The sequence below is a fragment of the Cupressus sempervirens genome, chromosome 7 (genome assembly GCF_028749045.1).
Source record: "Cupressus sempervirens isolate cs-2001-9-10 chromosome 7, ASM2874904v1, whole genome shotgun sequence".
NCBI lineage: Eukaryota > Viridiplantae > Streptophyta > Pinopsida > Cupressales > Cupressaceae > Cupressus > Cupressus sempervirens.
This window is the reverse complement of record NC_143124.1, coordinates 672,764,392-672,784,232: the sequence shown is the minus strand read 5'-3', so window position 1 is coordinate 672,784,232 and position 19,841 is coordinate 672,764,392.

Below are 19,841 nucleotides of genomic sequence, written 5' to 3'. Positions count from 1 at the left end.
CCCTTACAGCTCAATATTGCCGCAAGAACCAATTTTGCATCACAACATAATGAAAAATACCCAACCCTAAACCCTTTTATACAAGTATTAAACCACTTTAGGGTTATAACATGTCGGCCATATGTCGGCCATAATATGTCGACTACCATGTTGGCCACGGCCCAAAAAAAAAAATTCGGGGCGATGCCCCAAACCCCACTATTTATGAAGTATGTACAGTACTTTCCTGATCAGTCACCATAATCTAACAATTTATTCCTAATTTAACTACCACAGTGAAACCTCTTATAGCTATGCTTAAAAAGAACATGGTCTTTTCATGGACCAAGGAAGGGAAAGTAGGTTTTGAAGAGATCAAAGCAACCATAGCCTCATCCCCTACTCTCATCAATCTGAATTTTGATAAGGATTTCATTTTTAACACCTTAGGAGGTGAGTCAAGTATTTCTATTGTTTTGACTCAATTAAATGATAAGAATGAAGAACAACCCATTTCTTTCTTTAGTGAAGGACTGAAGGAGTATGAAGACAAATATAGCTATGTGGAGAAGCAAGCCCTTGCAGTCATAAGATCTTTGAAGAAATTCAAATAGCTTCTATCCCACAATAAGATCCACTTATTGTTCCCTCATTCAAGTGTTAAATATTTCTTGTTGAGTAAAGATATTAGTGAGAAAAGAGCAGGTTGGATCACTAAGGTGATGGAGTATTATGCGAACATCCAGATGACCAGGTTGGTAAGAGACAAAGGACTATGCAAGCAGATGATCTCATCTCAAGAAACAATAGATGAACAAGTTTCCTTAGTGTTGAAAAAGTAGCAGGAGGCAAGATATGACAATCAAAGGAGTTGGATAGATGATATGATGACTTTCTTATTAGGAAATAGATATCATCAGGGATTAGATGGGGAAAAAAGAAGACAGTTTAGATTATAGTCCATTCCTTATGCCATAGTTGATGGTATTTTGTTTAAGAAGGACTTCAATGGAGCTTTGTTAAGATGTATTTATGTAGATCAAGCAAAGAGAATAATTAAAGAGCTTTATGATGGTCCTAATGGTGGCCACTTTTCAACAAGAACCACTACAATGAAAATCATGAGAGCTGGTTATTACTGGCCATCCTATTTCATGATTGTCATAGGTATGTCAAAAAGTGTGAAAAGTGTGCTTTCTTCTTAGGTAAACAGAGACTTACAACCCTTCCACTTCATCCATCCAAGTTTATCAACCTTTTTCTCAATGGGGGTTATATTTTATAGGTCCCATTAATCCACCTTCTAGCTCTGGTCATAGGTGGATTTTGGCTACAACAAATTACTTTACCAAGTGGACAAAGGCAATTGCATTAAAAGATGCTACTGAGAATTCAATTGTTGATTTCTTAGATGGACTTGTTACAATGTTTTATGCCCCTTCCACCATAATTTTAGACAATGCAAATTCATTTATAGGAGCTCAGATTTGTGCATGGGAAATTGATCATGGTATTTACCTGAGCACTTCTTCCAATTACTACCCCCCAAGGTAATGGTTTGGTTGAGTCATCCAATAAGAATTTGATTAGAATCATCAAGAGGAATATTGAAGATAATCAAAGGTATTGACATTCAAAATTGAGAACTTCCCTTTGGGCTGATAGAATAACACCTAAAAGGGCTATTAGGAACTCTCCTTTCATGCTAGCATATGGTAGAAAAACAAGGCTTCCTATCTCATTAGAATTTATTTCTCTTGAACTGGCTCATCAATTGAAGCTCATTAAAAATGATGCTATGTCTATAAGAATGATAGAGCTAATGGAGTTGAAGAGACATCAAGCAATATAGGCCTTGGAAGTATATTAGTAACAAGTAAAGAAAAGCTTTGATAAGAAGGCTAAGTTTAGAATTTTTAGAGAGGGTGATCTTGTGCTAAAGTGGGATGTAGACAAAGTGAAGGCGGGAAAAAATTCAAATTTTGATGCACTATGGAGTGGTCCCTATGTAATCATCAGTTGCAAGCAAGCCAATGCTTTCTAGTTAAGCAGGCCTAATGGTGAAATCTTGCCTATTCCATTCAATGGAATACATCTCAAGTCCTATTTCTGATAGGGATAAATATTCATGTACATAAAATAGTTTTATTCTTGTTCTTTTCTATTTTCCAAGAAGTGCACAAGTACATGTTATGTTTTTTTACAGAGAGTTTTTTGGTCACTAGTTTTGCAAAGTTGCAGAGACAAAAAGGTAATGCTCCAAATGTAGTGAGGGTGATGAAATGAGTATGTTCTCAAATTTAGAGACTTTATAGCCCAATGGATCATCAGTGGTCACTGGTCTTATGCCAAGTAGGCTTCCATCCCCTCTAAGTTGCCAAAAATGTTAACCAAAATTGCCCTCCTACTAGAAAATCAAATTCAAATGATAAGTCGTTCAACGGTCACCTAGGGTTTTCATGAAATAGTTTAACATTGGTTATATCCTTTGTCTTCATGCTATGCCTTAGAACATTTCAAGTTGTGACCATGTGACTCGCACAGTCACGGTAGGTTAAGCATTGGCTGGAGTTCAAATGGTGAAGGCATGATTACATTGTGTTTGCATTATCACAAAGTTAGCTAGTTCAACCCGAGTCAACGCCCCAATGATACAATTGCACTATGTTGGCTTAGTCGTAAGGTTAAATTGACATATCGTGGTTTAAGTCATGACAATGAAAAAAGAGAAAAATCTTCATTACTTCAAGGATACATTTTTCACCGTTAGATCTTTTAGATCTATGGCCACGTGCACTATCACAACAAGTTAAGAGAAAGCTAAGGTTAGAGTTACAATCAAGCAACTTCTCTATTTCAGTTGGTCACAAGGTTGGGAAGTAAACCTCAAGTCACAACAACAATGGTGCAAATGCGATCACGATCTCAGTCTAGTGGTGAATGAAAGATGTCAAGGGTAGGATGTGAAGTAGTAATAACCAATTGGTCGCGGTTTCACAAGAAAGAACTGTTATTGAATAAAGGTGGTGGGAAGCTACGATCATGGGAAGTGAAAGCATGAAGACTTCATAGAGTGGCAAAATAGTAAAAGATGTTTGGTCCACATGGCAAGGCTTGATGGTTGACTCTAGTTGACCAAATAATATAACTAATTTGGTGCACTTATGATAGTGGAAGTAGCTCCTTGATGATGGATCTGATCTCCTAAAAAAACTTTTATCCTTCCCCAAGTCTGATAAATGCAAAGGAACACTCCATCATTGCCTGTTGATCCATCTATTTAGTCAGAAGTTAATGACTATCATTCTTGGCCTCTCAAAGCTTTTTTTGGTGGATAAGTGAATTACCAACATCTAGTTTTGTACCAGGATTAGATATTTTCCATATTTGCAATAGTGGTTGGATGTAGTGGTTGTGAAGTGGTTCTGTCAGAAATATCTAGTTATGCTTAAGCTATAAAAGAATATTTTTTGTAACTTCTTGATAGAGATTCTTCTCTATTTTCCTTGGTTTTTGTATGTGCATTGTAAATTCCCTTTGCCTCTGAGTCATTGTAACTCTCTAATGTATCTTTTTCAGCCATTAGCACATTGTGCAAGACTCGTTTGTCTCTGGTTAATGTTCTTGTCTATATTCTATAATTTGCATGCTTGTATGTATTTTGGCATCTGAATGATATTGAGTGAAGTTTCTTCCTATAGAATTATTTTGTCTTTTGGCTTGCATGTAGTTGTTAGAGTAAACAAGGTTTGAATATGTATTCTTTGAGGTTATAACTAGTTAACTATGCATATATGGGTAGAGGAAGGATCAAACTTCCTATTTTGGTGTATCATCTCCTTAGAATAGATTAGGTAGTTAATTTCATGTATTCCTTCTCCCTTTTCTCTTCAAGTGTAGTTTGACTACATCCTGATAGCAGAGGAAGTTGGCCTTCTCCAGAGACTCAACCTCATAGTTCAAGTCCCATAGCTTGGAGGTTATTTAGGTTTTCCTTAGGTAAAAACTTTGGACAAGGGTGCAAACTTTTGTGACAATAGATTTTATTGTAGTTTTTGGTTTGGAAGCTTTAAAGGAATCCACAAACATTCAAAGGTGCCCTTCCATTCTTTTGGAAGTCAAGATGAGCATTTGGGGTTATTATGTTGATGGGGAGTTGCAAGCAAATTGTTCTACCTTATTAATGTGTACCATTTAAATAACTAGGACCTATTGGGTGGGGTCCTAATGAGCCTAGGGTGGTAAGAATCCCTAGTTGGTCAAATGTATGACCTCAGGAGTCCCTGAGAGAGCTTGAGGAAGAAGCAAGATTGGTTATCACATCAACACAATTGCCAAGAAATGTGTGACTATTATAAGTAAGTCGTGGCTACTAAAGCAACTTGCGACTACTTACAAGCAATGCACAGTTGCTTGAGCAATCATCTCCCTTTGGGAGGGGGGCCATGTGAGCCCTAAGGGCTATGAACATAGGTCCCACCAAAGGTTTTTTTTTTTTTTAAATTTTTTTCTTATTATTATTAAATTAAATTAAACTTTAGTTTATTATTATTTTGTTTCAATTTAATTAATTTTAGTTTATAAAATTAAATTATTATATTTTAATATTATTTAATTTAAAGTATAATCATATTTAGTTTTTAATTATTATTTAATGTTAATTAAAATTAATGATTAAATATAATTAATATCTAATATAATTAAATGTGATTATTAAATAGTATTAAAATAGTCACTTTGCATTTTGACTTTTGTTTAAAGGGACACTTTCTAAATTGGATATTTGATCGTCGAATTGAGAGGGTAATATATAGTTCAGTAGGATAATATGGACCCTAAAACAATGAAAATGAAACTTAGTTTTACTCAAATCAAAACTTTAGAGAATTATTATAGAAAATTGAAATGGCTAAATAAATGCACTTGTCTTAATTGCATGAGATGTTATGTTTTATTTCATGATGGGGTTTGGGAAGACCTAGTATTTTTTACCAGTTAGGTATATTTACCAAAGGCTTGGGAAGAGATTGATTTAGGATGTTGTTATATAATATTTTTAGTCCCCAATTATTTCATTCCCAATCTATTGTGATGCATTTACATATTTTTTGTGGTGAGAACCAATTCTATTTTGTAAGCTCATGTTGCGATTTTTGTCCTATAATCTTTTAGGGATTGATTAGTTATTTATTGTGATTTCCAATTTCTTGTATAGGACTGATGTGGAAATTATGATTTTATGAGATTCTTTGTTATGATCTTAAGGTAGGTTATCTTTGTGTATGTTGGGAAGTGGCTTGTAGTGGAGGCCAAAGCCCTAAAGAGGTTGCCTGGGTAACCCATTGTAAGTTGTATTAATAAGTGTGATAATATTTCATTAATGGGGTTTAAATGAATTAACAAGAATTAGTATGTACCTCGCCCATGCCTTGAGTGCTAGTCTAGGCTAGGGTGGGATTAGAGAGGATTCTCAGTTGCAACCTTGCCTTGTTAGTATATCTTGCATGTAAGAAAGGATATTGATGCCGCATAGAGTCACTAGGGGGCAGAGTCCAAAGAGTTTGCCAAGGTAAACTTAGAGTTTACTCATGTGATGACACTTGCCCACATGCATATTAGTTTCCTATGTGTCTTTGTTGCCTCTGAGGTTAGATGTTACTTGTGTACTTGGTGCCTTTGAGATAGATTTCTATTAGGATTCCTTGACCTAGATACATGTTATGTCTCTTAGATTGTTATATGTTTGGGACTTGAGATTATCTCCTCAGCATGGTGGGTGGTACATGTGCACCTAGGAATTTAGCTTCTCCCTATTTAAATTTTGGCTTGTATAATAAGGACTTAGGCAAGTCCATAAGGTGTGTTGTAGTAGGTTAGGAGGAATTGACAAGAGTTGTTAAGTTGTCTTTAACATTTAGACTCAAATAGGTCACAATTGAGAAAATGTTTCTCAGAGGTGAAAAACTAGTCAAAGGGGTTGACCATGACTAAAAATAGGTGGAATAGAGTAAAATTTCCTTAATTAGTCCTAAGGGATAAAACTAAACACATTTGGAACCCTAGGAACAATTAGAAGGAAAAAAGCAAAAAGTTCCTTATGACAACTTTGCAACTTTGCAAAGTTGTTATAACAACATTGACAACTTTTGTGCAACTTTGCACATAGGAGTTATTTGGATAGTTTCTAAAGCTGCCACACATGTAGGAGGCTTATATAGATCCATGTCAAACCCAAGAAAAGGGTTGGCATTGATATCGTATGTAGGTATAGTGTGTTAACAACAATGTTTTTCAAGTAATTTACTATAGTAATGTTGGAAACTACTCCTCCAAACTCCTATGGATTGAGCTAGTATTTTTTACAGTATGGATAATTAGTTCTTATTTTTTTCTTACTAAATCCATTCTTATTTTTGCAAATTAGTTGATTTTGATAAGAGTTACAAACTGTTCTTGATTTGGCTAGTTTGTTGGTTTGTACAAAGCTAGTTGTGGAAATATGGCTCCAACATGACTTCCAATGGTTGAATCCTCATGGCCACTTGCAATCAAGTAGAGCACTATACATACATTGAAAATATGCAGTTTTTTAGTATATGGAGTGGAATAGTTATTTTTACAACCAAGCCCTAGGCAAGCCCCGGGGTGCTTAAAAAGGTAACTTGGTGATTGTAAGAGAAAATAGATAAAGAAGGTGGATTGGTTTGTGTCAATAAGTTTTTTATTTGTGTATCCCATAATTTTAAGGAGCCTAGGATAGAATTTGGACAATAATAATTCCAATTTGGTCAATTTAATCCTCTAGAAACAAACTAACTACACCAAACCCCTAATTTCCTTAAAAGTAGGGTCATTTTGGTATGGTGTTATATAGATGAGTTCGGGATCCTAAAAAATTTGAATCATGTAGGTTTCTCAAAAGGGTATTAGGATCCTAAGTTAGTTTTTGGGTGTGTTAGGGAGTTTTAGAAGTTAAGGATCAAATTCCCTATTAGGAGACCTAGTTGGGGGCAAAAAGGCTACAAGACCAAATAGTGGGTTTGAAGAGATCATTAATGAGTAGAAGAATATGGCCACCAATAAAACCACAAGAACCTTGGAAAGAGTTAGTATCGAAGCCTTGAATGTTCACTTGGTTAGAGAAGGTCCTAATTTCTTGAAATAGTAAGTTGAACACCTACAATGCATGGGTGTGTTTGTAAGGGTAGAAGAGTAAAAGAAAATTGATTGGTGAGGATTAGAGAATAAGAGGGATAGGAGAGAGGTTATCCCTTGGATTAGGGTGAAGAAAGAGATCCTAATAAGCTAGAAGAGAGTAGGCCTAATGTATACCTAAAGAAAGAGTGGTTTAGGTTTTGGTGGTTGGATCCTCCCCATCAGTGGGAGTGGGCCATTTAGGTTTCATGAGGTTGGGTGGTAGTGTTTCTTATACCATTGAGATCTGGTAGCTAGATGTCGATGCTAGATGTACCTTGTGCAGTTGTTCTATTCTTCTAATCTTGTGATTATGTTCTACGGTCATATTTTGATTTATTGTACTTTGATTCTTTGTGATCCTATGAGATGTTGTATCTTATCTCGATGTACATTCTTTTAGAATTTTATACAAGTGACTTGTACAGATGATGATTATGCAATTTGGTTATGCCATGTGGCATCTTATGTACTTGTATATTGTTCATGTAATTTCATACTTATAGTTATTCTATGACATGGATTTTTTTTACTTATCAAATTTAATTTTAATAAAACTTATGTGTGTGATTCAATGTCATGGAACCCTTGAGAGATGTAACTATTTTTGTATTGCTTATGTATGTATGTGAATTATTGCTTCCTCTATGTTATATCTTGTTTTTTTTTTTTTTTTTTTTTTTTTTTTTTTTTTTTTTTTTTTTTTTAACTTTAGCAAACTTAGTGACATAATAGGTTAATTTCTTTAGGGTTCCCTGGCAGGGCATTACATTGTCTCTATCATCACTCGAATTTTCTAGGACATTAAATATGGGGATGGGGATGCATCTACCCTTGGAGAGGTTTGTGAGTGCATTGATGCTATGCTTGACCAGATGAGGGTAGTTGCCTGAGAGAGGGACCCCAGGTTAACATTTTACACTAAGCACATTTGGTCTATTATTCGACATAGATGGGATAGCCTCAACACCCTCTTATACATGACTACTTGTGTATTAAATCTGAAGTGGTACATGCCTAGGTCTAGAAGCATTACAATACTAAATGATGATGAGGTAAAATATTATCAATTTAATAATTTAACAAATTTATCAATTATCATGTAATTGTATTCTCAATCAATGCAATCATCTTTATGTCTTAGAATTATAGAACTTAAAAGTTAGAAGTTAGTACACTTACACTTTTTGGAATATTAGGAAAGGTAGGATGCTAGGGGGGTGAATCAGTATCCTCATAAATTTTTCACCTTTTTGATATATTAACTATTAATTTTATAACTCCTTAATCACATAACATTTACCACAATGCTTCTAAATGAAAGAAATATAACTAATTCAACATGGATCAACCATAAACTCATAAACATAAAACCATAACACACAACACAATCATTTGGTCATGTAGAAACCCTTAGAGTGAAAAATGTGGTGGGGTAGTACCCACAAAGCCATCACTACTGCAGTAAGAGGGTGTCTTGTTAGGGATACAATTTTTTGTCACTTATGGTGACTTGCTTTGTTAGGAGTATACAATTAGATCTACAAGGATCTACCTTTCTCAAGGATTTTACAACATTCTTCTAAGTGTGTACTCAGTTAATATATTTACATAAAGACTATTAGGTCTACCTTTTCCAAGGATTTAGAACTACTACAATTATTAGAAAGTAGCACAAAATGATCTTTGTAATAGCACCTTACTTTTCTTTGATTAGAAAGTAACAGAAAATCATCTTTGTAATAGAAACTTGCTTTTCTTAATTAGCTCCCTCTTCTGCTCACTAATATATCACCTTTTATTGTTGATCTATAATTACTCTAAACTTTGTCTTAATCTCTAATCTCTAAACTTCTGATATATTTTGCACTTTATTCTGTCATCTAATCTCCTTTCACACTTCAATAATTCTCTTAGCAACAACTAACAACAACTTTAAAATAGTTCCATATAGGTCCTTTTCTAGTTTCATTTTGCCTCTTCGTTATCTGACCTTATTACGGTTTAGGAAATTTTTAGAATGCTTCTTTGATTAAAATCAACAATCTATAATAATTCATCATTTCATTCCTTTTCCATTCCTCATTTTGATTGGTCTTTCCTACCTTGAAATCATGTGATAATAAATGCACAGTCTTCAAGAAAAAATTGCAAATATTAACCTCAAACTATGTAAACCATTTTTCCACTTGGTATAACCATGTCTCATCAGATTTTGTGCCAATTCAAACTTTTATGTGGCTTATGTTTCACTTGGTAAATGCTTTGTTCTTTCTATTTTCATTCAATATAATCTCTTCTTGGTGACCTTTGTTCAGCTTGGTTATACCTTTCCTAATTTGGTGATGTCTTCTGCTTGGTATATATAGAAACACTAAGTAAGTACTAAGCTCAAGCATAACTATAAAACTTATTCATCTCCTCCTTCATTGTTCAGGCAATATAGTGACTCAGTTACTATGCTCACTCACTTATCTTTTTGACACTAAATGAAAAAATGATTATATATGGGAGTAACATTGTCCCCCTTTGACATTAGTTACAAAAAAATTGTGTATAGAAATAGATACAACTCCCACTATACATATGCTTCCTCAGTATGACCTAAGTTTCAAAAAAAAAAAAACTCTTTTGTTTGATTTATTATATCAACTCCTCATAACTTTGTAAATAACATAATTCAAACAAACATATAAACAAAAAACATAATAATTTCTCCTTATTTTGACACTAGTGTCAAAATAGTTTTAAACATGAAAATACTTACTTTAGATGAAATCCAAAGTGGTCAAGAAAATCCTTGTGATTCTTCTGTATAATTTCTAGTGTATTGTCCCAATTAGACTTGATCAACTCAATGATCTACTTCTCTATCCTCAATTTAGTACGAGATCTATCATGTGATTAACAATTGATGGGCTTTGGGTAGCTATGAGATCTTTAATATCTTTGATATGATCTTGCATAACCTCAAGATGATGTAATAGTTGTTCTTGTATTTCATTGATCTTTACTCTCAAATTACTTTCTTCTTGTAAAAAATCATGTTGAAGGCTTGTGAGAAATCTCACTTGGGAATAGTGTAGGGATGATGTACTTGGATCTATTTGTAATTCATCTACACTCTCCTTCATATCATCACTAACTTTCTACTTGTTAGGTAGGGAATTTCACACAATTTTTGAAACAATAGTAAAACATTATGCATAATACTTTACAATCTAGTGGCAGAGGTGGACAAAGTTACTTGCTCTATAGAAATTTCACTAGCAATTTTCTCCAAAACTTGTTGCTCAAATTTCTTCTCTGCTCACTCCATAAGCTTTGATTGGGTAACAATTTTGAGTGCATTGAGTATTTCCATAATTTTACTAGTTGACCAAAAATATGTGTCATCTCATGTAATACAATATTTGGAACAACATCCAACAATATGTCATTGGCATCATGTAGCACTTGTTTTTGCTTGTGCTCTTTCCTTAACCTTGCTTACTCATTTTTGCTTTCACATAGCTCAATATATATAGTCATTCTTTCTTCATCCAATGCATTTGGATCCCGATTTGGTATAAAAACTACTTCATCTAGTGTCATTGTGTTAGACTTAAGTGTTTATGCTTCCTTCTTCTTTTTCTTTTTCTTCTTCCCTTTTGAGTCTTTGTGCATGTGCTTAGACATACTTGTAATGGCACTAGAGCTATCAACTCTTGATGTGTCTATTTGGTTTCCTCAACTTGTTTTGTTTCTTCTTTCTTTTTCTCCTCTATCATCTCACCTTGTGCAATACTAGGAATAGTAACAATTTGCAGTAGTGGCACTTGAGGCATCTCTTCATATTGTCTTGGTGTACCAACACTCTATTTCTCATCTTCCTTCTTGTTCTTCTCTTATGAAATCTCTCCCTAATGCTCGATATCAGGTGGTTTAATAACTACAAGCTGATAAATAGTCTATTTTTTGATGTTAGACTATAAATATTCTAGCTTCATTTGTCAAAACTAATTGGCCATGTCCAATAATTCCCTCACTCGAGGGTCTGGCGCTTCTTCACCTATAGCAGAATTTTTAGGTTTGTGCTCTATAGAGCCTCCTCTAGCTTAGGCATGTTCAACATCAACATTTATATTTCCTTGTTTGGTTCCTGTAGTGTCAATCATTTAATCCCCTTGTCCCCCTTGTGTTGCTTGAGCCTATTGCTCGATATCTGCATTTTTTTGTTTTCCACCAGTAATCATAGGAATAGTATCAACATGTGTATGTAATGACCCTATAATGCCCTACCCAAAGATTTTTGGAACAAGGATAAATAGCGAAGAATTTTTTTTTTAATACAAGTATGAATACACATGACATATGACATACAAGGATCACAAAGATCACAATGAAAGACTAAACAAACATTCAAACACCAACAAATCTCCAAATGCCACTACTAACCAAAATGACTAACCATAGAATGACATAGATGATTTTGAATCCAAAACATTCTGGAATCAAAATTAAATTCTAATGTTTTCAAGAACACCATAGAGGGTACTCAAAACACCTCTCGAAAATATCTGGTCAAACCAAAAAGTGCCTGCTGTCCACCTGGATAGGTTTTCCCAAGACCAAGGTGATACTTTAGATCAGCATTGTGCAATAATTTCCAGTATTGTATGACCTATTTAAAGAAGGTGTGTGACACTTTTAGGGTCTAGGAAATACTTCTCCTAAATCTATGTGATACATTAAAGTTTTTTTTTTCCTATGGGTGTGCAATACTTTCTAGCTTCACATGATTCTTATTTTTTGGGCATGCAATACTTTAAAGTATTGCCAATGCTGATACATGGTCACCCAAGAAAATAAAGAAATGCACCAAGGACAAACGAAGGGATAAAATAAGAAGTCAAAACCTCCACACCAAGGAGTACAAGATCCATAGTCAAGGCATAGTCACTTAAATAATTACTACGAGATGGAAAGTGCATCTAACCATCTAACATAGCAGTACAGGGAAAGAATTAAAAGCAACATCACAATGTATTGAAATAACAAGCTAAGTATGCAGCTCCTCCCAACTATAATAGCATCATGAAATCTTGAAGGTCTTAGCCATCCCCTATGTGTAACATCCCAAACTACCAACTAGATAATTAGAGTTGTCTTATAAGGATGTTGGTACTAAAGCATAATAACATCATAAGAATAGGAAATCTAACATGCCAAACCAAAAGCAATAGATACTCCAACTAAGGAGCTAACATCATCTAATCATATGCTAAACATCAAAATAAGGGAATGTGTCAATATTAACATCATCTAAACATGATATATAAGCATTCCAATGAAAGCATAAATTATAAGAAAGCATATTCTAGAACTCGAAGAACCAAGTGAAAACATCCAGCAACGGTCGCACTAGGATAATAGATCACCTCTATACACTAGTTCCTAGTAGTGGTATAGGTAGCTATGTCTCCCAATCATGTGAAACCCATAGGTCCACACCCATTGTGCTGATGGAGATAATGATCCAACCACAAACACGCATAAAGCAAATGTACATGGCTAACACTCACACCAGACAGTAATGATGAGTGAAACCAAGATCATGAGATAATGCAATTACTATAGGTCCTGGTTAGACACTCAATGGGTTACTAAACAAGGGCTGACATCATGGAGAGTCACTTGGCATTGGAAAGCCCAAGCTTGGACCTGTGCAAACTCAACTTCCCAATAGAAGGCTCTCACACTAAAACATTTTATTATCTTAAGTTTTATTACCACCCAATGTTTTATTTAGTTATCACTCAATTAAAACTTTAGCATGCCAACCCTCAAGAAATAGTCACCAAGCTATAGGGATAGAAGCCCCCTCCATATGTTACCCTACCCTAATCATGCTCATCCAATGATGAGTGCCCATAGGCATGCATATTCCCAACCCAACCCCAAATGATCATAACTCAACTGAAATACAAATAGGAGATTGGGCCTCGCAAGTCACTTGACAATTGCATGTGAATGTCCTCGTGTGTGGTGCACCACCATCATGAAGATCATAACACAAGGATTGGATGAAAATAGAAGTAAAATATCACTCAACCAAAAACAAGCTCAGGAGGATAGATGTGGCATGCATCTCAATGCAACATAAAAGAGCAACAATGGTCTAACTGACATCCAAACGAATGATCTAGGTCCATGACCAACATCATGCCAAGCAAACCTGAGAAAATAGGGTGACACGTAGAACAAGGTAAAAACCCCAAAACTAGAAAACTTTGAAATAAAAAGCCATTTGGGCTTAGGTCACAAAAGCCTCAAAAATCCAATAAAATTTGTATTCGGACACTATATGGAAAAATGGCCAACATAATGGTGTGAAACCCTGAACCCTCATCCCAAAAGCTAGGAAAACAATCTTACCTAACCAACCGAGTAGAACTAGCAAACAAAAATAGAGGGGAACACTAGTTCTTAGCCTCTAAACAAACAACTACTAGAAATGAAGGTAAAACATGAAAATGAGAAAACCCTACCTGATAGCCAAAAGGGCTAAAATGGAAAACAACTGGGTAAAATAAATAATCCACAGATACAACCAAAAATGATGGAGAAGTAAGGTTCAACTAGATCCAATGAGTCCATCCTCACAAAGATCTCATGCTCATAGCTCTCACAATGAACTAAAAACCAATCCTTCATAAAAGGATTTTAGAAAAAGCTCTCAATTTTCCAAATTACAAAAGTGAGAAGTGAGGAATTAAATTCCTCTTTCAATACTTATTCACTTTTTGAGTGAATAATCAATTAGAGTAAATAGCTAGTTAGACTAGCTAGACTTCAAATCAACCCAAACAAAAATAAGCTATTCCAAGTAATTGGAATTCATCTATGGAAAAGCTGCCAAAAATTAAAAATCAATAAAATAAAGCCCAAAAACCCTGAAACCAAAATCATAGAAGGCCTTAACAACTTCATGACAATGCAAAACTCTAAATGCACAGACACACTCACTGGTCTAATCACATAATGCAAATGAGTTTGGATTTAACAAATCACCAGAGGGTTTAATTTGACATTAAAAGATATGTTGACCTTACATGGATGACATTGGAAAAATATGAATAGTTTAATCACTAACTCCATGTGCCACTATTAGGGATATAATTCTTGCACACTAAAACTCATGATCAAGTGCAATTGCATATAATAACATAGTCAAAAAAATAAATGCATTAAATAAATAATTTAACTATTTATTCAATTATACCAAAATAATCCATTTACATGACTCATGTTCACATAAAGCATAATGAAACAAGAATGAAGTAAATCACCATAGGAAAAATCCACATATAACCAAATTAGAGCTATTTCCAAAATACAAGATAACCAGATATCATCCTAAAACATAGTACCATCTGAAAATGACATCAACATGCAAATATGATCAACTACATAGCATAGTAGTATAGCACCTATGATATTGAAATCAAAGTATAACATTCGACCCTCAAGTCATCTCAAAAGTAACATAACATGAGCATCAAGTAACTCACGGATCAAAATATAACAAGGTTCAAACTATAAACATGAGAGGCACTACATCCTCCCCCACTAGCATAGGCTTACTCCTAGAATCCTGCAAAAAGATAGGGATACAACCCTCTCAATCATGTAGCATCTTCCCAAGTAGCAAAGGTCTCATTGCTTAAGTCCCACTAGACCTTTACTTGCTTGATGTCTTGACCTCTCAAAATCAACTGTTGATGCTGAAGGATATGTATGGGCTCCAAAGTAAGACGCTTGTCCTCCACCTCCAAGATATCCCAATTAAGAACATAGGTCACATCGAAAATATGCTGCCTTAAAATAGAAACATGAAAAACATCATGGATGTGTGATAGGCTAGGTGGCAATGCTAGTTGATAAGAAATAGGACAGATCCTCTCAAGGATCTCAAATGACCTAAAAAAATGTGGTGCCAACTTAGAGACTTTCCCATTACGGATGGGGCTCTTCCTCGGATGCACTCTCAAAAACACCCTATCACCAACAAAAAAGTGATGATCCAACCTATGGGCATCAACATACTTCTTCCACCTATCCTAAGCAATAACCAAATGCTCCCTAATATGAACAACATGCTGCTCCATATCCTAAAGCATCTCTAGACCCAAAAGAACTCAATCCTCTAAATGATCCCAACTCAAAGGGCTATGACACGGTCTACTGTACAAGGCCTAAAAATGTGACATGGCAAGAGAACTATAATAGTCATTTTTGTATTCAAATTCAACAAGGTATAAAAATCCTCCCACTTCACCTATCTATTTATCACATACATGCGAAGCATATCCTCCAAGACCTAGTTAACTCTCTTTGTCTAACCATCGGTCTCTAGGTGATAAGCTAAACTGAAATTGAGTAGCACACCCAAAGCATGCCGGAGAGTCATCCACAGTGTTGAAGTAAACATTGGATCTCTATCCAAAATAATCCAATGAGTGATTTCATGTAAATGAACAATATCCTCTTAGAATACATGTGCTACACAAGAAGCTATGTAGGATATCCTCATGGGTGAAAAATGTGCTACCTTGGACAACTTGTCCATTGTCACCATGATACAATCATGTTAATGTGATGACATAGGCCCATTTCCACTCTGGAATGGTATGTGATTGCAAAAGACCCATTGGATGCTAATGCTCTACCTTCACTCTTTGGCACTCAAGACATCGAGCAACAAAATCAACAACACCATGCCTCATCCCTACCCAAAGTACAACTATTTAAGATCAACATGCATCTTCTTGACATTGGGATGTACAAAATACAGTGCATAATGCACTTTTGACAAAACCAAGGTATGAAGATCACCAGACATGAGTACATAGATATGCCCCAAGTCCTGTAGTAGTCCATCAAACTCAAGAAAATAAGCTAAAAATCGCCCCTCAAGGGTACATCCAAACTCGATCTTTGCCCTCATCTCCTGATCCCAAGTTCACTAGGTAAGGTCTCCAAGATACAACCTCGCAAATCCACTCCTAATGATAGCACTATTATCTCATGTTGCCTCCTACTCAAGGCATCTGCGACAACATTCTCCTTCCCCTTAAGGTAATGGAAATCAAAGTCATATTCACACAGGAATTCCATCTAGTGACGATGTCATGCATTTAGGTTTGGCTAAGTAAAGATGTACTGCAAGCTTCTATGATCACTATGCAACTCAAACTTGTGTCCCAAAAGAAAATGTCTCGAATGAATAAGAGCATGCACTATGGCGTCAAGTTCCAAATCATGAGTGGGGTGGTTAAGCTCATGGTCCTTGAGTTTTCTAGACTCATACACAATCACTCGACCATCTTGCATCAACACCACACCCACACCTTCCAACAAAGCATCTATACAAACCATGAAATCACCTACAGGATTAGTCACTACAAGGACTAGTGCACTGGTCAAACAATCCTTAAGAGCATTAAATTTTTCCTCACACTAATCTGACCAAACATACTTCTTCCCTTTTCACTGAAGAGAAGTGATGGGATGAGTTACTCATGAGAGGTCCTTCACGAAGCGATGGTAATAACCCACCAATCCCATGAAACTATGAACTTCTAAAACATTAGTGGGTATTGACCAATCCATGATAGCAAAAATTGTCTTTAGATCCACTGCAATATCATCACCAATGATGATATGCCCCAATCACCTCTCACTAGAAGAACCCACATTTACTCATGTTTCCATAAACCTAATGGTCTCTCAAGTACTACAATACCTAGCATAAATGGACTTCATGCTCCTCTATAGTCTTCGAATAGATAAATATGTCATACATGAATATGATGACACATGGATCAAGGTATGTACAAAATACTCCATTCATCAAACTCATAAACATTGATGGTGCATTGGTTAACCCAAAGGGTACAATCGTGAACTCATAATGCCCATATTATGTATGAAAAGTTGTTAGATGAATGTTGGCCTCCTAGATATGAAGTTAATGGCATCCCAACTCAAGATCAATCTTTGAGAACACTTAGGCTCCCTTAATCTAATCGAACAAGTCATCTATCCTTGGAAAAGGGTACCAATTCTTCATTGTCACCTTATTCAACTATCAGTAGTTAATGCATAAGCGCAATAATCAATCTTTCTTCTTCACAAAGATGACTGGTGCACCACATGGGGATACACTAGGATGAATATGGCCCTTGGCCAACAATTCTTCCAACTACAATCTGAGCTCATTCAACTCCTGAGTATGTGGTAAGGAGCTTATGAAATTGGCTCCACTTCTGGTACAAGATCAATCCAAAAATCAATGTCACACTACGGTGGAATACTAGTTATCTCATCAAGGAACACATCTGCATACTCATGAAGGAGTGGGTGGTCATCTAGTGTCACCATATAACTGTCAACTTCCTTAAGATCACTGATAAAAACAAGAAATATCTGACATCCCTTCTACACACTCCAATTTAGTTGATTAGCTAAGATCATCCAAAGTGAGACTGGTCTCTGTACTCCCAAAAGTTTCACCTACCCACACGTTTCATCAACACACTGTACCAACTTATGGTGGTAATCTATATTTTCCTGATGGGTGGCTAACTAATCCATGCCCAACACAATATCATATGATCCTAGAGGTAGGATACAAAGATCCACTATGGTGGTGAAGGTACCCAAGTTCAAACTATAACCTCTAACCAAGGAGTCTACCACCACTTTGGAACTTGTGGCTAACTCAACCTGCCACCTATCAACTTGACGTACTACTACTAGCCCACATCGCTGAATAAGAGATGGTGAAATGAAAGAATCTAAAGTACCTAAGTCAAATAAAATTGAAGACAAAATATCATGCAACATACTTGTAGCCTCGACTATAGTACCTTGATGCTCAACTTGATGGTTTTCAACTACCGCAAAGACTTGATGATTCCTTCCTTGATGCAAAAGCATCCTAGGTTACACTACTATCCTGCATGTTTTGAGTTTTTATCTTACTACTAAAACTGGGTTCTGCTGAAACTACATTTTTTCATTTCTAGGTGCTTGTTGTAGACCATGTAACTAATTTTACAAAATGAATGAAGATTTTCACACTTTAGGGATTCAAGAGGGCCTAGAGTACTATCTATTTTCTAGAGAAAAACTCCTAACTTGTTATAGTTTGTGAGATATGGAAATTCTCTCAAAACATCAATTTATGGCAGTTCTGCATGATAGTTTTTTGTGCTCAACTTTTAGAATGGATGCGCACTTTTCCTTAATGAATCAGACCTTACTCACTTAAGGGGTTGTAGAGGACCTAGATATCTACCCACAATTTGAAGTGTGAGTTCTAACTCAATCAGAGCTAGGAGATATCATGATTTTGCTCAAGCATCAATTTCAGGATAGTTAATTATTGATGCAAGCTGACTTGTGTATTTAATTTTGGTTTATTTTCATTTAATATTTGCTAAGAGCTGAATTGTGGCTTCTCCTTGTTCTAGAATGATCTATAAGCCATTTTGGCTAGTATAAATAAGATTTTTTAGGCTTAGAACTAGGTAGATGAGGGAATTTTGAAGAGGATTGCAGAGTAGAACTAGAAAGTGTGAATTTGCTATTGGATCTTTGAATGTGAATGTATTTGTATTTGGTCGTAACCCAAAAGGCCTTACAACTAGGCATGTATGAAGATATTTTGATGAATCAATGAAATTATTTTACTCTTCTTCCTCTTTTGGTTGTTCTTCTTTGTGTTTGCTTTCGTTGTTTAACTCTTGTAGGGTGTTCGAAGAGTTGAGTGTGCCATTGGCCCTAGTTTTCCCCATCCCTCCTTGCATCAAGTGGTACCAAAGCTTGAGTTTTATCCTTTTGGAAATTGGATCATGTAGAACCCTGATTTGGATTTGGTTGTAGGGTGGCAGATCTACAAATTTGACCTATAACTTGCAGAGGGTTACAATCTTTCAAGAACTTGATTTGTAAAGATGGTTCATGGTAGAGGAAATAATGTTGGTAATGCTATATTGGATCAATTGAGACAAATTGCAGCTAGATTAGATGTTGTGGAGATAGCCTAGAGGAGAGGAGTACATCTTGATGATGTAAGTGATGATGAAGCAGCAACACCAAACCATAATCCAAAACTTGATGAAGATCAAGATGAGGAAATATTATTGAGAGTGTTGTCTAGGGAAAATTCAAAGCCTATTGTAGAAGTTGTTCCTTATGATGGAAAATTGGATACCAATGTTATGTTAGATTGGATCTCAAATATGGAGAAGTTCTTTGATTATGAAAACACTCCTAATAATACAAAGGTGCTAAAAGGTCATGCATCACTATGGTGGGAGCATTTGCAAACTAATAGACAAAGGAGAGGAAAGGAGAAGATCAGAACATGGGTGAAGATGGTGAACAAGGTAAACAATAAATTCCTTCTTGCTAATTACCAAGTTAGCTTGTTGAGAAAGATGTAAAATTTGAAACAAAAAGACATGACTGTGAAAGAGTATACTAAGGAATTCTATAGATTGGACATCAGATATGGATATATGGATGATGATGTTGAGAAAATTGTAAGGTACATAAATGGATTGAGATCTATAATTCAAGATGAAATAAGTCTTGTGAAGTTTGAAAGTGTGGAAGAA